This window comes from Homalodisca vitripennis, unplaced genomic scaffold (assembly GCF_021130785.1).
Source record: "Homalodisca vitripennis isolate AUS2020 unplaced genomic scaffold, UT_GWSS_2.1 ScUCBcl_7616;HRSCAF=15380, whole genome shotgun sequence".
Classification (NCBI taxonomy): Eukaryota; Metazoa; Arthropoda; class Insecta; order Hemiptera; family Cicadellidae; genus Homalodisca; species Homalodisca vitripennis.
Window position 1 is genome coordinate 11583 of NW_025783725.1, and position 16528 is coordinate 28110.

Sequence of the window (16528 nt, forward strand, 5' to 3'; positions counted from 1 at the left end):
TCTCTAGTGTTATTAACAAGGCGATTGACCTTCTACCTTTTGAAGCACACATCCCCGGCTATTCTTTCTGCGGACCTGGCACATTTTTGAAAAAAAGAATCGCTAGGGGTGAGAAGGGGGTGAATTTATTGGATGAAGCCTGCCGTATTCACGATATAGCTTACGATAAATACAGTGACTCGGAGCATCGCAATCAAGCAGACAAAGAGTTGGCAAAGCGGGCTTGGGATAGAGTAAAAGCGTCAGACGCGACTATAGGTGAAAGAGCAGCTGCTTTAGCGGTAACTGGTGCGATGAAAGCTAAAACGGCTTTCGGTGGTGGTGGTGGTGGGAAGAGACGAAGGAAAGTTGTTAAGAAGAAGACCGGAAAAGACGAAAGGTAGGGGCCTTTACCTAAAACCTTATCCAAAGAGGGGAGCTGGTGTTAGAAAGAAGAAGAGGAGTTGTTGTAAAAAAAAATCTCGATCCCGATAAGACCGTTGACAAATTTCGAGTTGATCCACTACGCTAAACAACTAAGCATTCCCAATTTTAGAGGGGTGTTTATGCGTGACACGTTACCTCAAACAGGGCCCAGAAAATACGAGTCAGCTATAGTTAATCTGGACTCAAGTTACGGTGACGGTACTCATTGGGTTTGCTACAGAAAACGCCGGCATAATGTGAGCTATTTTGACAGTTTCGGAAATCTTCGCCCTCCTTGGGAACTCATATACTATTTCGGACCCACCGCTGACATACAGTATAATTATCAAAGTCGTCAGGGGTTTGATTCAGTTGTATGTGGACATCTGTGCTTAGAGTTTCTCAGCGGAAAGAATGTTTTGCCTGAGCGGGAAAGGTTCAAGAATAACTTGTGACGTATTTCCTCCATACGACACCAGTGATGGCGATTACGTAATTGGATTGATAGATCTGAGCACGTTCAATTCTATTCCCAATATTGAAAAGAATGTAAACGATAAATTTTATTACGGAAACCATGATGAAGTGATAACGTTTGAGGAAGGTTCTTACGAAGTAGAAGATATTGCGAATTATATACAGGGGAGACTACCGGAGGGGATCACAGTCCGCTTGAATGCAAATAACAATACTCTTAAGACCGAGATTAAAAGCAACGTGCAGATTGATTTCAGCAAGAAAGGCACAATTGCATCGTCGATATTGGGCTTCAGCAAAAAGGTGCTGCAAGCTAATAAAGTACACACTTCAGACCTGCCTGTGAATATTCTCAAGGTGAACAGCATAAGAGTTGAGTGCAACGTTGTTCGCGGCTCGTTTGATAACGGTGTAGAGAGTCACGTTATTCACGAGTTCTTTCCACAAGTAGAGCCGGGGTATTAAAATAGTCGAGACACCTGGTACAGTGATTTATTTACCGCTCAACGTTCAGAAGGTGCACACCATAACTGTCGAGCTTAAAGATCAAGACAACAATCCTGTGAATCTCAGAGGTGAAACGTTATCTTTGAGGTTGCATATAAAGAAAGTGGGTGCTCATGGGTCTAGTATTTAAGGAGGGTGTGAAACATAATTCAGGTCATTAGACCGTCGCGCCTGATAGTGGTAACTTCTGCTAACGCAAATTTCTTGCGCTCTCTTGGCTTTAAAGTTAACACCGGCGCAATTCGTGAAAATGCTCGATATAGAGAGTCCCGCTGAGTACAATGAAATCATTACCGGACTGGAATATCACACACATAATCCGTATGCTTCAACCACGTTTAATAATAACGATGAAATACGGATACCAATCAGTTATCAGGATTTAATAACAGCTCCTTTTGAAAGCACACTACACGTTGTGGGTACAGTAAGCGGTAAGAAAGCTGACGGTACAACAGATGCTAAAGTGTCTCTGGTTAACAACGCGATTGCTTTTCTCTTTGATGATATCCGATACGAGATTGGCGGTGTGGAAATTGATCGCACAAAGAATGTAGGTATAGCCAGTTCGTTAAAAAATATATTATCAGCTCGTGCGGAAGACGAAAATAATCTGGAAAATGCATGCTGGTTCGGCCCCGGTGGAAAGAAAGAAATGAACAAAATTCTCATTTTCTGTGCCTTTAAGGTTGTTGTTGGGATTCGCAGAGGATTACAAGCGAATAATTGTGAATGTAAAACAAGAGTTGATACTGCTGCGGTCGGCGACAGATGCCAACGCTATTATTAGCGATGACGCAGCGACCCACACGTTGAAGATCACCAATCTGTACTGGCGGGTGCCTCACATCTCTGTATCCGACTTGTTTCGTGCTAAAATCCTACGTCTAGTTGAAAAAGATACTCCAATACATATACCGTTTAGATCGTGGGAGTTGCACGAATACCCTGTACTGCCGCAAACTGAACGTCAAATCATGGACTATAAAACTTCTTCTCAATTGGAGAAACCACGATACGTGATTGTAGCTTTCCAGAGACAGAAAGGAAAAACAACTTAAAGAAAGACATGTCATGTTTTGACAGTTGTAAGTTATCGAACATCCGCCTGTATTTAAATACACAATATTTCCCTTATAACAACATTCACGGAGACACCGCTATATTCTATGAAATGTTTGTAAGATTTCAAAACTCCTATTATGGCGATTTAGGCGGTCGTCGGTGGCCTGACGTCAGTCTGGACACGTTTAAAAATAAAACACCTCTGTATGTGATTGATTGTTCACGCCAAAATGATTCGGTCAAGTCTGGACCTGTCGATGTGCGGCTAGAATTTGAGGCTACCGGAAGCGTTCAAGGCCAACACCACAGCCTACTGTCTACTGCTTCATGACTCGTATTTCGTTTACACAATGCTCAAGGGCAAAACCATAAGGCAGGGTTCCATACTCACCTTCGCGTCTGCGTTTTGGACCTGTAATTTTGAAAACCTTTGTCTCTTTGACAGTAAACTATTTGCCTGGACTTTGTTCTCCTAATTCTGTTTTCTTCAATATCGAGTGTTACCCAGGTTTCACTAAGAACCATTTCTTTAAGTTTTTCAAAAATTTAGATTTTTTGAAGTTTTTAGGTTAAGAGTGAGACCCTTGATTTTGCAGACAGATACAAAATCGTTTTTGTTTGTGGAAAAAACGCGATAAGCATACGTCTTTGGACCACCGGAAACAAATTCTACAATATGAGATCCGGGACCGTAGTCTTTAGCCAGCTCGTCTGTCATCTGCCCTAGGTAGTCGCCGGTATTTACTCTGTACAAGCCATTTTTGTATACGTACACAACACTGTCTGTATCGTTAGTACAATACTTGTTTACCCAGTGCCTCCAGATGATCATAAAGCTTTAAACGGGCTTGACTTGTAGTGTAGGCAGCTAGGACAACGTTTACAGTGGCTAATGACTCGCCCACTTCTTCTAAATGTTGCCAGCTTACCAGGACAACGTCATCGTTGATTTCCTGTATTCTGTTTACGGCAACGCTAGAATCCATACACAGCTTAAACAGTTCCTCAGGGTCTCTGGTGATGAGCGTTTTTGTCTGGTTTTCTCTCTGCCCAAACTTACCCCAGAACGAGTTAAGCATTAACTTTGCTAGAGAGCGGAGGCCTTCGTTTTTCTCTATCTTTGACGGATCAAGCTTTACTCCCTCGTGGTCGTAATAATCCTGCACATATTTTTCCTTTTCTTCGTCTGTCTGACACCATGATGGATAGCCGGACGCCTCTTGTTTTATCTTTAGAAATTTGTCGATAAAGTCTGTAAACAATCCGCCCGTTTCGAAAGTGGCTACGTTGTACTCCCACAGCTCGTACATTTCAACAACTCTATAGCCTTTTTCAACTGCCTTCCGTACTTCATCCATCGTCCATGTGCCAATCAACGCCCTTTCCTCGTCACTGTGTTGACAGTCATCGTTGTTGAGCTCTTCGCCACAGACATTGCACAGTACAAACATTAATTTGTCATTCATTCTAGCTGGAAGCACTGGATGATAAAGATCTTTTGGAGGTAGCATTTTGCACTTTAGCAAGCCCTCAACCTGCATTCCCCTCTCTCTGCACTCTTTGTCACCAATATAGATGGTAGGATGGGATATCGGATATTTACCGTGTTTACAAACGTAGGGATATAGGGAGCATACGTCCACATACTGTATTGTCTCATCTTCCGTACACTTGTAATACGTCATGGCATTTCCGGTTCTTCCTCCGAAAAATGCGTCTCGTGGATTGAGCGGTAAGGTGTTCAACACGGGATGGTTTTCCAAATATGTTAGCTCCTTTTCTGATTTTAGTTTATTAAAGTCACACTGCCACATCTCTAACCACCTCATAAGGTGTACGTGACAGCTTCTCGATTTTGGCTCTTGTCCTCTCGTATCTGAGTTTCGAGGGTGTCAGAAGGATCTTCTTTCAACGGTTCACCTCTTTTGTACGGGAAACACTTTGGACATCCGTGATAGTAACAACCTTGAAATTCATATATTCTGTCTCCATCAAATCCATCCACCTTCATTCCCTCAATGTTGACCTCTCGCTCTCTTCCTGCGTGCTGTATTCTAACACCTCGCCGCTCTTCTTCCCACGTCAACCATTGTAAAGAAATGCCAGAATGATTGTCCACTAATCTGTATCCTTTCTTTGGCAATATTCCGATTGTTTCAGGCTTTAAGAAATTACGCCTAAACGCTAGGTTACATGCGCTAGCTATGGTGACAGCTTCCAGAAACGGGTCGACATTGCATTCGGCTAAAAATAGGGATCTAAATTTAATACACGCCTTTGCCAGTATGTCAACGTCAGAGATGCAATATTCTATCAATTCCTTCTGAAAGTCAAACACATAGTTATTGCATACCTGTTCATTGTGCCATTTCTCGAAGTCTTTGTAGTTCTTTTCAAACATTGACTCTGGGCAATAGAATACTTTTGCTGGTATCGGTCCCACGTAGTTTTGGTTTGCGATCGTGTTGAACAGATGAGGGAAAGTAGCCTTTCTTCATTTCGGGACCAAGATCAAAGGCTTTAGGAAGAGCGGACAGTGGACATGGGAAAGTAGTTGAGAGAGTCAATGAAACGTACGTTGTCAAACTCCAGCAAAATTACTTTTGTCCCACGAGTAATGACTTCCGGTGTGAATTTGGTCCTCTTCCAGAATATATCTCAAGATGAATTGGAAGTCGAATCCTTGTCCGTTATGAGCTATGACGCACACGTCTTTGTATGGTTTGCGAATTTCCATTACATAGTTCATAAAACTGGATATTGGGTCTTCCTGAAAGATTTTTCTGCGTTGGAGGCAGTTTTCACAAAACTCGTTATTATTTATACATTGGCTACAGAACTGTTCTGAGACGCACAAGTTAGCTTTGTGAACCTTGATGTCAGGCTCGTTCTCTAAACATTCGTCCTGACGAGTCTCCAGGTCAAAGAATATGTACAGAAAGTTATCATTCTTAGTGGGTACTTTGTTTTGGCGCATGTAACATTGATGATTAGCGGGTTTAAATTCTGCGCAAGTGCTACAATATACTTCACCGCATTCATGTTGTGTTTTTCTATGTTTCTTGTATATGTTTTTCTCACAGTCGAGACACTTCTGTACGTTTTTGCAGAGATCACCTTGGTGAGCAGCAAAGCAGCGCTGGTTTTTAAAGTGACGATTACACTCAGGGCAAGTTATTCCTGAATGCTCGAGCTTGCAGGGAGGTGAGATTGTGCTACAAGCAGAGCAGACATTAGAACATCGGTGATCACCTCTGTGGTCATACGGCACATGACAAGCTTCACAATAGAAATGGCAAGCGAAAGCTGCTGTCAAATTAGTTATCACGTTGAAGTGACCTTTGTGAAACAAACAAGTTTATTTTGTATGAGGCTTCCGTATTGTTACCACTGAAGTATACGTCCCGCCCTTTTGCATTATAGCTGAATACTGTTATGTTATATTTCTTCAAGTGGTCTTGAAACTTTTCAAGTTCAGCTATACCAGCCCCCTCTTCTGAAATATTAACTCTTGCCTTTGCCATTAGTTTCTGTGCTCTAAATGTTTGTCTCTTAGCCATGTCCTGCCTTATTGCTTTAAGTTGAGGATCTTTTTTGGCATAGGCTTTTGCTACCACTATAGCTCGGGGCAGACACAGATTATCGCTATTCTTAATGACTACGATACCTTTTCGTCCTTTGCACTCTTCGCTGAAGCTATTGTATTTACCGGGCCTATTTCTACCTCTACCTACGGGCAGATTGACAACCGTACAAGACACTTGAAACGTATCACTAGAAGTGACAGATTCAGCGTTACTCTGTAACAATACCTCCAAAGATTTTCCATAACACGTCAAGGTTAACTTCATCAGCTGGTCTAAAGGCTACGTATCCCGGATCTTTATTCTTGAAATTTAAACTGTTCAAAGTGAAACCTAGGTAATCTGTATCTGAAGCTTTAGCTTTCATTTGCTCTACAACTTCTCCGAACCCCCGCTTAATCCAATCCAGTTCAGATATTCCTTCAGGAGGACTGTTGAATTTAAAACGTTGTCCCTCATACCGTAAAGTCTAAACTTTTTGACATACGTTTCACTGGTGTTTACTAAATATACAGGCTCTAGCATATTTACCGACATGATATATGGCTTATTGAGAAATGTAGTTGAGGTTTATGTTAAACAAATATGACAATGTTATTTTAAATTTGTTTAAATGAACGGCTATCGTTGAGATGGTACAATGTAGCTATACACAATGACAATGACAGAATAGTGTTAAGTGAACAAGTAAGAAGCAGGCTTACCACAGTGAAGAGCAGCACGGTTAATGACTGACCATCGGTCGGCCGCTCTATTTATATAGCGCTCCGGTAATGTTCGGTAACCTGAGCACCTATAAATAGCTGACTCACCGGTATGGACTGAAGACTAATGATCTGCACGTGGCTCACGTAGCTCCCAGGCTGACGCAATATGATTTAATGTTTCATGTTGGTTACTGTGGAATGCACATCTGTGTAGTTATTATTGGAGTCGTTGGAATGTGCACCTGCATCCGTCACCGAGAGAGGGAGAAGAGCCGTTTGGAATGCACATCTGTGTAGTTATTATTGGACTCGTTGATCGCCGGGCGCCCCGCGCCGCACGTACAGCCATATCGCGCCGCCACGCACAACTCGTCTCCGTGGTCCAGTGGTCAGCGCGACAGTCTCGCATTCGTAGGGGCCCGGGTTCGGATACCGGCCGCCGGGAGACACAAATTTTTGTTCATCCGCCATGACACCGTCCGCCATCGCTCGTCCGCCATCGCTCTCGTAAGGTGGGGGGCTTGCTGCTCTCCCATTGGCTGGGGGGTCGTCGCAGGGGGTCTAGGAGGGGGCGGGGGGTGTGGGGAGGGGGGGGGGAGGGGAGGGGGGGCAGGGGGCGTGGCCTAGCCGCCATTGCTGCTTTCTCATTGGTCCAGAATAACTCCATAAGAGCCCATGTTACGGCCAAAGTGGCGCCCGTTCTACTTAGCTTGTCCTTTGGTATGCCAACAAGAAGAACCAAAAAAATTTTGCGGGTTTTTGTCTTTACCCGTATATGTACGGGTGAGTCGAATTGCAAAAGATTATGTTAGGAATTATTAGGTCCAAATATTAGGTATTTTAGTTTCAAAAGTTGATATTTTAATCTTTTATATGCTATTTTTTGGAGTTTAAAACTCTTGTTAAAAATATATTTGAATGGTTATAAATAAGATACTACGCTCAGAAAATTCCGTTACGGGTTTTTAAATTAACTTATAAATTAAGGATATTCAAGAAACTTTAGCTTGACTCGTACCTCAACTACCGTAAATTTCAAGCTTTCAGCAATATTGTAAGTCTGTGACGTACAGTATAAAAGTAACACTGTCAGCATAAAAAGCAGAATTTAAATTTTATTTAGCAATATCATACGCTTGATGTCCGCGGTACTCAATTCTCACCAGCTCGAGCTCTCGTCTAACATTGTTCTAACGGCTTCGTTCTGAGAAACTTCCGCCATCTATCTACAATATAGCGGCCAAAAACATAACGTAAACTCTGAGCAAGATAAGGATATTAATGCCACATTAAAGCACACAAAATATTCATTGTTTACTTTAAAACATGACCAGAAGAATTTCAAACCTAATTGTTATGTATATATTTTATGTCACATCTTCTTGTAATAAGATAAGGGAAATAAATATGTGTTATAATAAACAGATTCAGTACTTTACTATATAACTTTAAATTAGCATTTTAAGCTCTATTTATAAATTCACACACACCTCAGAGCTCAGTGTTCCTAATATATATATATATATTATATATATATATATATATATATATATTAGGAATATATATATATTTTTGTTTATATATATGTATATAAATTAAAATGCACAATTTTCAAGTGTATAGGTCAAGGTATAAGTTAGATAGAAATGATACCCTTTTCAACACCTTGAATGATGTGCTTCGCTAACGCTTAGCCAAGGAAAAAGGGTTTATTGAAAATAAACTTATTTTTACAAATTAAAAAATAACTACTATCAACGCGTTAATTTACTACTCTTTTTAACTTTTTTATCAACTATTACTGCACATAATTATTTTTCTGACAGAACAATTTTATGTATATTCTATATAAATGCATCAAAAAGTATATCTTAGTTCATATATATTAGATATGTATTTAATATCTAAATAAAATTATGTAATGACATATTTGATAAGAAATATGATCATATTTGACAACAAAACTTATATGACAGCTCTTCAAAATGATCTAACAATGCATAACATGATAATTCTCTTAAAATTTAACACTATACGAGTGTCTTAGTTATTGAAAACAGTTCGTGTCCGGGACTTAAATGATCTATTCCTCTTTGTAGAATTTTGGAGCATTAGAAAAACGGTTTATTGCAGTATCACTAGATAAAGGAATACAACATTTTCCAATATATAATTTGTTATTAAAGTTTATTAAAAAATTACTATATTTGAAAATGTTGTATTCCTTTATCTAGTGATACTACAATATTCCTCCTGTATTCAAAGAAGATAGAATAGGGAGATTGCTACTACTATAACCATAGTTGACTCATTTTTTATGATACTGATTAAAATGGCTGAATGAATAATATTATAATATAATAAAATTCTTCTTAGAATTTGTAAAATATAATTTTTAAATTGGCAATTTGATAGCTATTACATATTTGTTTAAAAACACTTTAAACCATTTCAGTACTTAGAGTAAATGACATAATCTAAAAAATCACTGCTAGGATTTTAGATATTAAATACATCATCAGTATTCATAAAATATGCAACTAAAATATGAGCTTACATGATGAGATGAACGGTGATGTGAGCTGTGAGATCTCAAGCTTCCTCTGGATGTCTGCAAAAAAAACATTTTGTAAACAATTTAAAAGTTAAAAGAATATAAAAAAAACAATGAAATAACGTAGATTATGCGTAGAGTCCTATTATAAAACATACACTTTTGTTTAGTAAGTAAGAACGCTTCGTACTATAGTTTCAATAGTTAATATAAAACTCTTGTAAGAACATAATTTAGAATAGTATCTTATTTATCACTATGATTGGAAAATTCCGTTACATTTTTTAACATTAAGTTATAAATTAAGGATATTCAAGAAACCTTTGTCTGAGCTTTCAGCAATATTTGTGACAAAATAAATGTTTAAACAGATTCATTATTTTACTAGATAACTTTAAATCATCGATCTTAAGCTCTATTGCCAATAAACTGACACCGAGCTCAGAGTTCCTCATATATGATTAAGCTTCATGCACAATTGCACGTGCATAGATCGGTTCGTTTTTTTGAGATATTTCGCAGGCAGACAGAGAAGTATTTTTATTATTTTATAGTTATTATAGAAAATATTATTAAATTTCACACAAAATATTTAGGAATTTTAAAATATAATATTTGAATAGACGATTTAAACTTGTTAGTTGTTGTAAGTTATAAGTATTATTTAAACTGTTCTTATAGTGTTTTTATTTTCTTAATCTTTTAGTTTTAGCTTATTCTTGATTTTATTCTCTGTTGTGCATAATTTTGAGAGGTTTTTAAAATATTATAGCCAACCTCTTTTCTTGTAACATAAAATTTCTTCTATTTTATCCATGTAATTAGTGTTAGGGTGTTTTTAATGCTGTTGATTAAAAGTTTACATTTCCATTCTTTAACCAAAACTTGTGTTGTATGTTGAATTTTTTTTATACGTTTACACTACTTTAAAATATGAAATCATTATTCTGTATCCAAAAACCTATTATTTCATATTTTTAAAACATATTTTTAAATTGTGTATTTATTGTTCTCCGTAAATTTATAATCATATTTAATTGTCATAAGACCTACACGGACATTGTTATGTTTATCGGAGGCAAAGTTGCCTTTTTTGGTAATTTTCACGATATATTAGATACAATTTCTAAAAAACCATAAACTGAATACCTATTTCGATCCTGGTAACAATATGAAAATACATGTTCTGCCCACCGGCTCTAGTGCTAGACGCAAGCAATCATTGCACATTGAGCGGTCCTTGCACACGGGTCACTTGGCTCTGAAGTGGTATACGTAACCCGAAATTGAAATATGATTGCTATGCCAAGAGCATTAAGAGGTTATATCAAATATTTAATAAAGAATGACTGACCTGAGGAGAACAGCGGACATGGCGGACTATGAGATCTAGAACGGCCACTGGAGGACTGCAACAAACATATTAATCAAATTACATATTAATGGAATAAACCATAATTATACAAGCAAAGTACCACTCATCCAATCACCCGTAATCAACGTATTCACCAAACACCAGTTCTTTACTCTCAATAACGGTTAATGAAGAAGAAATTAGGTGCGAGGATCCTCATAGTATGCTGTTTCCTAAGCAATAGGAATAGCTTTTTAAAACCTTTCCGTATTTAGCGTTAAACTGTATTTTCTTTACCACCATCACGGCCGGTTCTATACTGAATAATACTTAAATTATTTATCAAAATGTGGGACTTTCCTTATTCACAGTAAATGGGAAGTTATGGTTGTAAAATATTCAAATAATTATTCAATGTTACTGTACTCTTCTAAAATGCTCTTTACTTAGCTTAACACTCCAGTACGCTTTAAAGCTTATGACGCAAATCAACTTTTTGACTAATGTACAATAGCATGACATATGCTAATAATGTACATGTAGTTAAACGTGATATTATAATTTTTCAAGTTTATACCACTTCACGTAAAGAAATTATATCAAATATTTCAACAAAATGTATTTCTTATTGAAATTTGTTTGATTTTAAGTGACCACGGAGGCTCTAAAATCTAATTTCATTAGGTTAATTTAAACGTTTTTTCACGTTTCAAAACGTTTATCCCGTAAATAACGGAGCCATTGGTATTATAAATATTGCTAAATAAGTTTTTTTCATACTGTAGCCGTATAAGATGCATAAGTTGAAAACTAAGTGGTTAACATTGTGCATTAATAATACATGAAAACTGCAATTGCTGATCTTGTCCATTATTACGGACAGACGAAGAACTCACCGGACATACACCGTGTGAAGGTCCAGGTTTAGGGCTGGCACTGTGTTCCAGACGAGACTTGACGTCCCGCAAGTTCTCTCGGACTCGTTCTATGTCGTTAATAATCTCCTACAGGTAACACGAGAATGGTAAGTAACGTATTAGGTTCGATTCTTAACATCAGTTTCGTTACAGTTATAGACAGCCTAGATTTCACGTGTTTGCTGTCATTTCGTAACATTAAATTGGAAATGTTGTATTAGTTTAAAATGTTTATTTTTACAACACTGATAGTAGATAAATGTTGAGCTCAGCTCCACTTCACCTTCATCTAAGTGCAGCGTTTGGAATCTAACTTGGCACAGACTTGAGTCCTGGAATCTGGAGTCATGTTCGTCTGAAGAGATCCAATAAACAATGAGAATACCTCTTTAATTAGATTAGATAATATTTCTATATTTTATAGTCTTGGTGTTTCTGATGTTTAAAAAGATGTAAATAATTCGTTTTGAGCTCCTTCCGCCGACTTTTTTGGATCCCTTTAACGGAACGTGACCCCAGATTCCAGGAGTCAAGATTGTGACAGTGCCAGGTTCCAGATGCTGCATTTCGAGTAGTAGGAACTGGATCTAACAATTCACATGGAATCATCACTTCTCACCATAGCTACGTTATGTGTATAAAAACTGACAGTATGACAACTCTAAAGGGGGAAATTTCATATACCAGTGAAACACAAAATTACCGTTATAAGCATTTAATTTTATTCTAAAAAAATTAACTTGATTATATATATAATAAATGTGAATTTATACTTGAAAAGATATTTAATTATGTATTGAAAGTAGTCGTATTCTTCTAATTTTGTACGGTCAGTATCTCTAAACTTTAGGATATGATGAAAACTGTGCGATGTGACAATTCTAAATCTTTTTTTCGTTATGATCTACGATGATAATAATAATTTAGACATGAACAACCTCTTTTTATACACTTTGAAACCTCCTTTCATTAACCCTTATACATGTTTTTTTATTGATCACTATGTGTATATGCAAGAATTTGCCTCTGGCCTTGCATTAAGGCTGAAGTAATCTTTATCTCCACAAAATCTAAAATCTGGAGGTTCAACGTGAAGAAAATACTTTCCGAAAGCTCCTTAGCTCTCATAATTTTGAAGAGAAGTAATATTGCCATAAGCCAAGAGTGACCCAACTTGAATTGTGTTACTCCAGCATTACTTGATCCGTTTTTTTTTTTTTTTTTTTTTTTTTAATCAAATTAAGTATCTTAATTCATCAGTGGTATTTACATACCTGTGTCGGACGTTGTGGCGAGCTTGCCCTGCTCGTGGATCTTGAATCCTGAAAAAAGGATTTTACTAAATAAATCTCGTCAAATATGAATGTAATAAAACATTTAAACTTACGAGTTTTTTTTAATGTTTTTAGATTTGTTTTGTAAGGTTGAGATTATAAAGACGTGCTATCCATTGAAAAAATTCTAAGCGCTACCATCTAACTCACTCTCCATCTCAGCAATTCCATAAAATCCTGGTGATGCAAGTAAATTGATGTGTTTTTTGTATAAAGTTTTGAAACATGTACAAGTAAGCGCCTCTTGTCACAGAAACTAGGTTCAGTTATAAAATCAGTTTATTCTTGAGGACCAGACATTTTTAGAAGAGTTGAAAAAGGAATTTCAAATTAGACTGTTGAGCATCTTATAAAGTACACTTAAACTTTTATTGGCCATGTTTGAAGTAGTCGTAGTTAAAATACCGATTACATTAAAGAATTGTTTTTTGAAAAAGTCTTATGTGAGTTCTATCCGTTTATTTGATGATATTTTCCTTACACCAATTACAATTCCATTTTATGTTTAAAAACTTCACCTTTTAGTGAAATTAATAATATAATTACGTTAAAAAATGTTGATTAGTTTACATGATTTATTATTATCGTGTTTACAAGCGTGGGTCATGAATTTTTATATTCATGACCAAACTGTTAATAGGTTGTTTTTGTAAGAAAAATATATAATAAACTACCTATAAGTCAGGATTTCTGATTAATCTAATAAATTAGTGATTTCCTGTTTTCATCTGAATATTTCATTAGGGCCAAGAATCTTATGTTAATTATTATTTTAATCTTAATACTTAAAAGGTTATAACAGGATTTCTGACATTAGACCGTCGTTGTTGATACAAAAGGTATAACACAACGTTTCATGGATTGGAATCTGTCTTCTTCGTCAGGTGAGGGATGTATAAATACATACAAAAATAAAGAATAGCGAGAAGAAAAGAAGGGAAAATCCCTCGTACTTGTGATTTGCGCTCGATACATGCATCCTGTACAGTGTCAAAGCCTGGACTGGAGACCAAGCATCTTTTGGGTATGTTTTACCCCTTTCTTCCCTTCTTTTCTTCTCTCTGTTCTGTATTTTTTGTATGTATTAATACCTCCCCCACCTGTCGAAGAGGACAAATTCCAATTCTGAAAAACATTGTGTTAGCACATTTAGTAACATATAAGCGATGGCAAAGTTCCGAAATCCTGTTATCCTTTTAAACCTTCCATTGTCAATAATAAACTTTATTACTTGTAAAATTTTTCTTCTCAACATTTTTATTAAACAGTAGCTTTTATTTTTATTATTTTCCTCATAGAAAGAGGTATATCTACCACACACCCAGGGTACATCACTCGTCGATTAATATAAGTGTGAGTGGCTTACACCCACTAAACCTGAACATCCCCTTTCTACTATTCATGCAAAGTATAAAAACATTGGTCTGTAACCATACTTTAACATATACAGCTTGTCTGGCTTATTATCGACTTTTTTGCATTGGATCACCGGATGAAAACTCGTGCATTTCTGATTGATGATATGTCTCCTAGTACTATCGCACAGCCCAAAGGATCTGGCTATTCCTTCATCTTGATCTTAAACATTCTGCTGACCATCCTGTCAAACGCCTTCCTAACTATCCATATGCTCTATTATTTTCTAAACCGCAGTCTATGATGTAAGGTGTTTAATTTTGCTCCAGCAGCCAGCTCTCTCTCCATCCCTTTATACATAATAGAAGAACGTTTACTCTGCTGTGTCTACCTGCGAGCAGTCTAACATCTACTCATATCTCTTTTGTCCATCATATTCAGGTAACTTTTTGAAGCTCCAGTCGGCTTTCAACCCAGTCCTTCACCTCTGGAGATGAACCTCTTTGTCCTTAGACCTCTACATGGTGAGCTCCATTAATCCTGCCAAATTCTCTACTGTGGTAGACGTGCAGCCACCTTGTCTTCCATTCCGTGTTTGGTAGTCGAAAAAACGTGGACATTAGTGTATTAAGAAGCTGTGTCTGTTAGTAATTGCACAACTTCCGGTAAGAAAACTGTTGACAAATTACTTACTTGAGGACAGGGTTGTTGCGGGGTGTAAGATCTGGAACGTGCACCGGACGACTAGAACAAATATATATATAACTATTATAAACTTAAATGCAACTTGAAGTGTGCAGTGTTTTTTAAAGAGCTACAATAATTGTGATCTTAGAAACTATAAACTAGGTAGCATACTTTGAACAGTAAAACATTCTTTATTTTTATAGAAAAGAAATATTTAAATAAATATATTTTAAACTTTTAATGCCTTTATTTTCAAATATATCAGTCAACTTTGTTTTCTCTTGTGTAACACTATTTATAATATTATTATTATCAGTAAGAAAATTAATTATTATATTTTTTATTATTGGCACATTATTGATATTTATCTTCATAACGATGATATTCTAGAGGTCAGAATGCTGAAATTCATTATGGAGTTTAGCACTTAGAAAATATCTTTTTAAATAAGTGTCAATTATAATATTTTAAACAGTAAATATATAATATAGCAGAGCTCTTAAATTTTGGAATTTTCTCTTGTTTTTAAGGTATTTTTAAATTGACATTCAAAAACATTTACAATACTAACAACAAATGTATGGTAGATTGATTGTTTTGAAATAAATAAAAAGTTTTACTTAATCATTGTGTTATTTTCTATTAATGTACATTTAACTGATGTAAACTTTCTTACCGTAAAAACTTAATAAAACTAACCTGAGGACAACTAATCTGTTGCTGGATCTGAGGTCTGGCATCTTCCTCGGACGACTGGAACAAAACATACTTTAGCGGAATATTTTAATATAACGACATGTACTTGCGAACATATTATGGATGCAAACTTTATATTGATGTGATAAATAATTATTATTCAAAATATTTAGGGTAAACAGTTACCGAATACTTCAGTAAATATTAAAAGTATTAGACCCATTAGACAGAATATATGAGAGGGTTATGTTAGTGGACTGTAGGAAGGGTTACAGCGTCTTTTCATTATTACCAAAATTTTTCAAATCAGGTTACGAAGATGGTTTAAATTGGATATGGTCTCCCAGTTGCTCAGCCTTGGCGGAACTCCAATATATCAATCTCAGCCAGTTGAGGATTTATAACTATTTCAATTTATATTTTAACGATAGAAATACACAGAAAAAGTCTAACATATATGTTATGAAAAATTATTAATTTGCTTATTGAAAAAAAGGATGAGTTCCATTTTGAACATCATATTTTAAAGAACTTATTACGGTTTTTTTCTGGCTGATGCATACGGACCAAAGTAATCAAGAATACAAAAAAAACAGCTTATATTTAGATCATTTCACAGCCTCCCTTGAAAAACTTATATCATCAACTTATAAACTCAGTCTATATGTTTTGCTTATATAGCTTTCAAAAATCTGATATCTATAATTGGAGTAATTAAACAAAATTTATCCTCTGAATACACCCCCGTCTTTTGTATATAAGGTGTAATTTCTTCTGGATGTTCCAACACAATGGTTCTCACAATTTTTATATATTTAATATTTAAAAAATTGTAAGTGTGCATACAACCCCAGGTCCTTAATCTATTCTCATGAATTACATTTA

General features: G+C 36.3%; 1 long non-coding RNA gene across 1 annotated transcript; it reads right to left on the reverse strand.

Moving 5' to 3' along the window:
* Nucleotides 1-10653: 10653 nt before the first annotated feature.
* LOC124374237 lies at nt 10654-15702 on the reverse strand. Its single transcript, XR_006923532.1, has 5 exons — nt 15647-15702; nt 14954-15004; nt 12845-12892; nt 11550-11657; nt 10654-10708 (listed from the first exon to the last, which is right to left on the reverse strand). It is a non-coding gene; the product is annotated as an uncharacterized LOC124374237 (long non-coding RNA).
* Between the last annotated feature and the right edge of the window lie 826 nt (nt 15703-16528).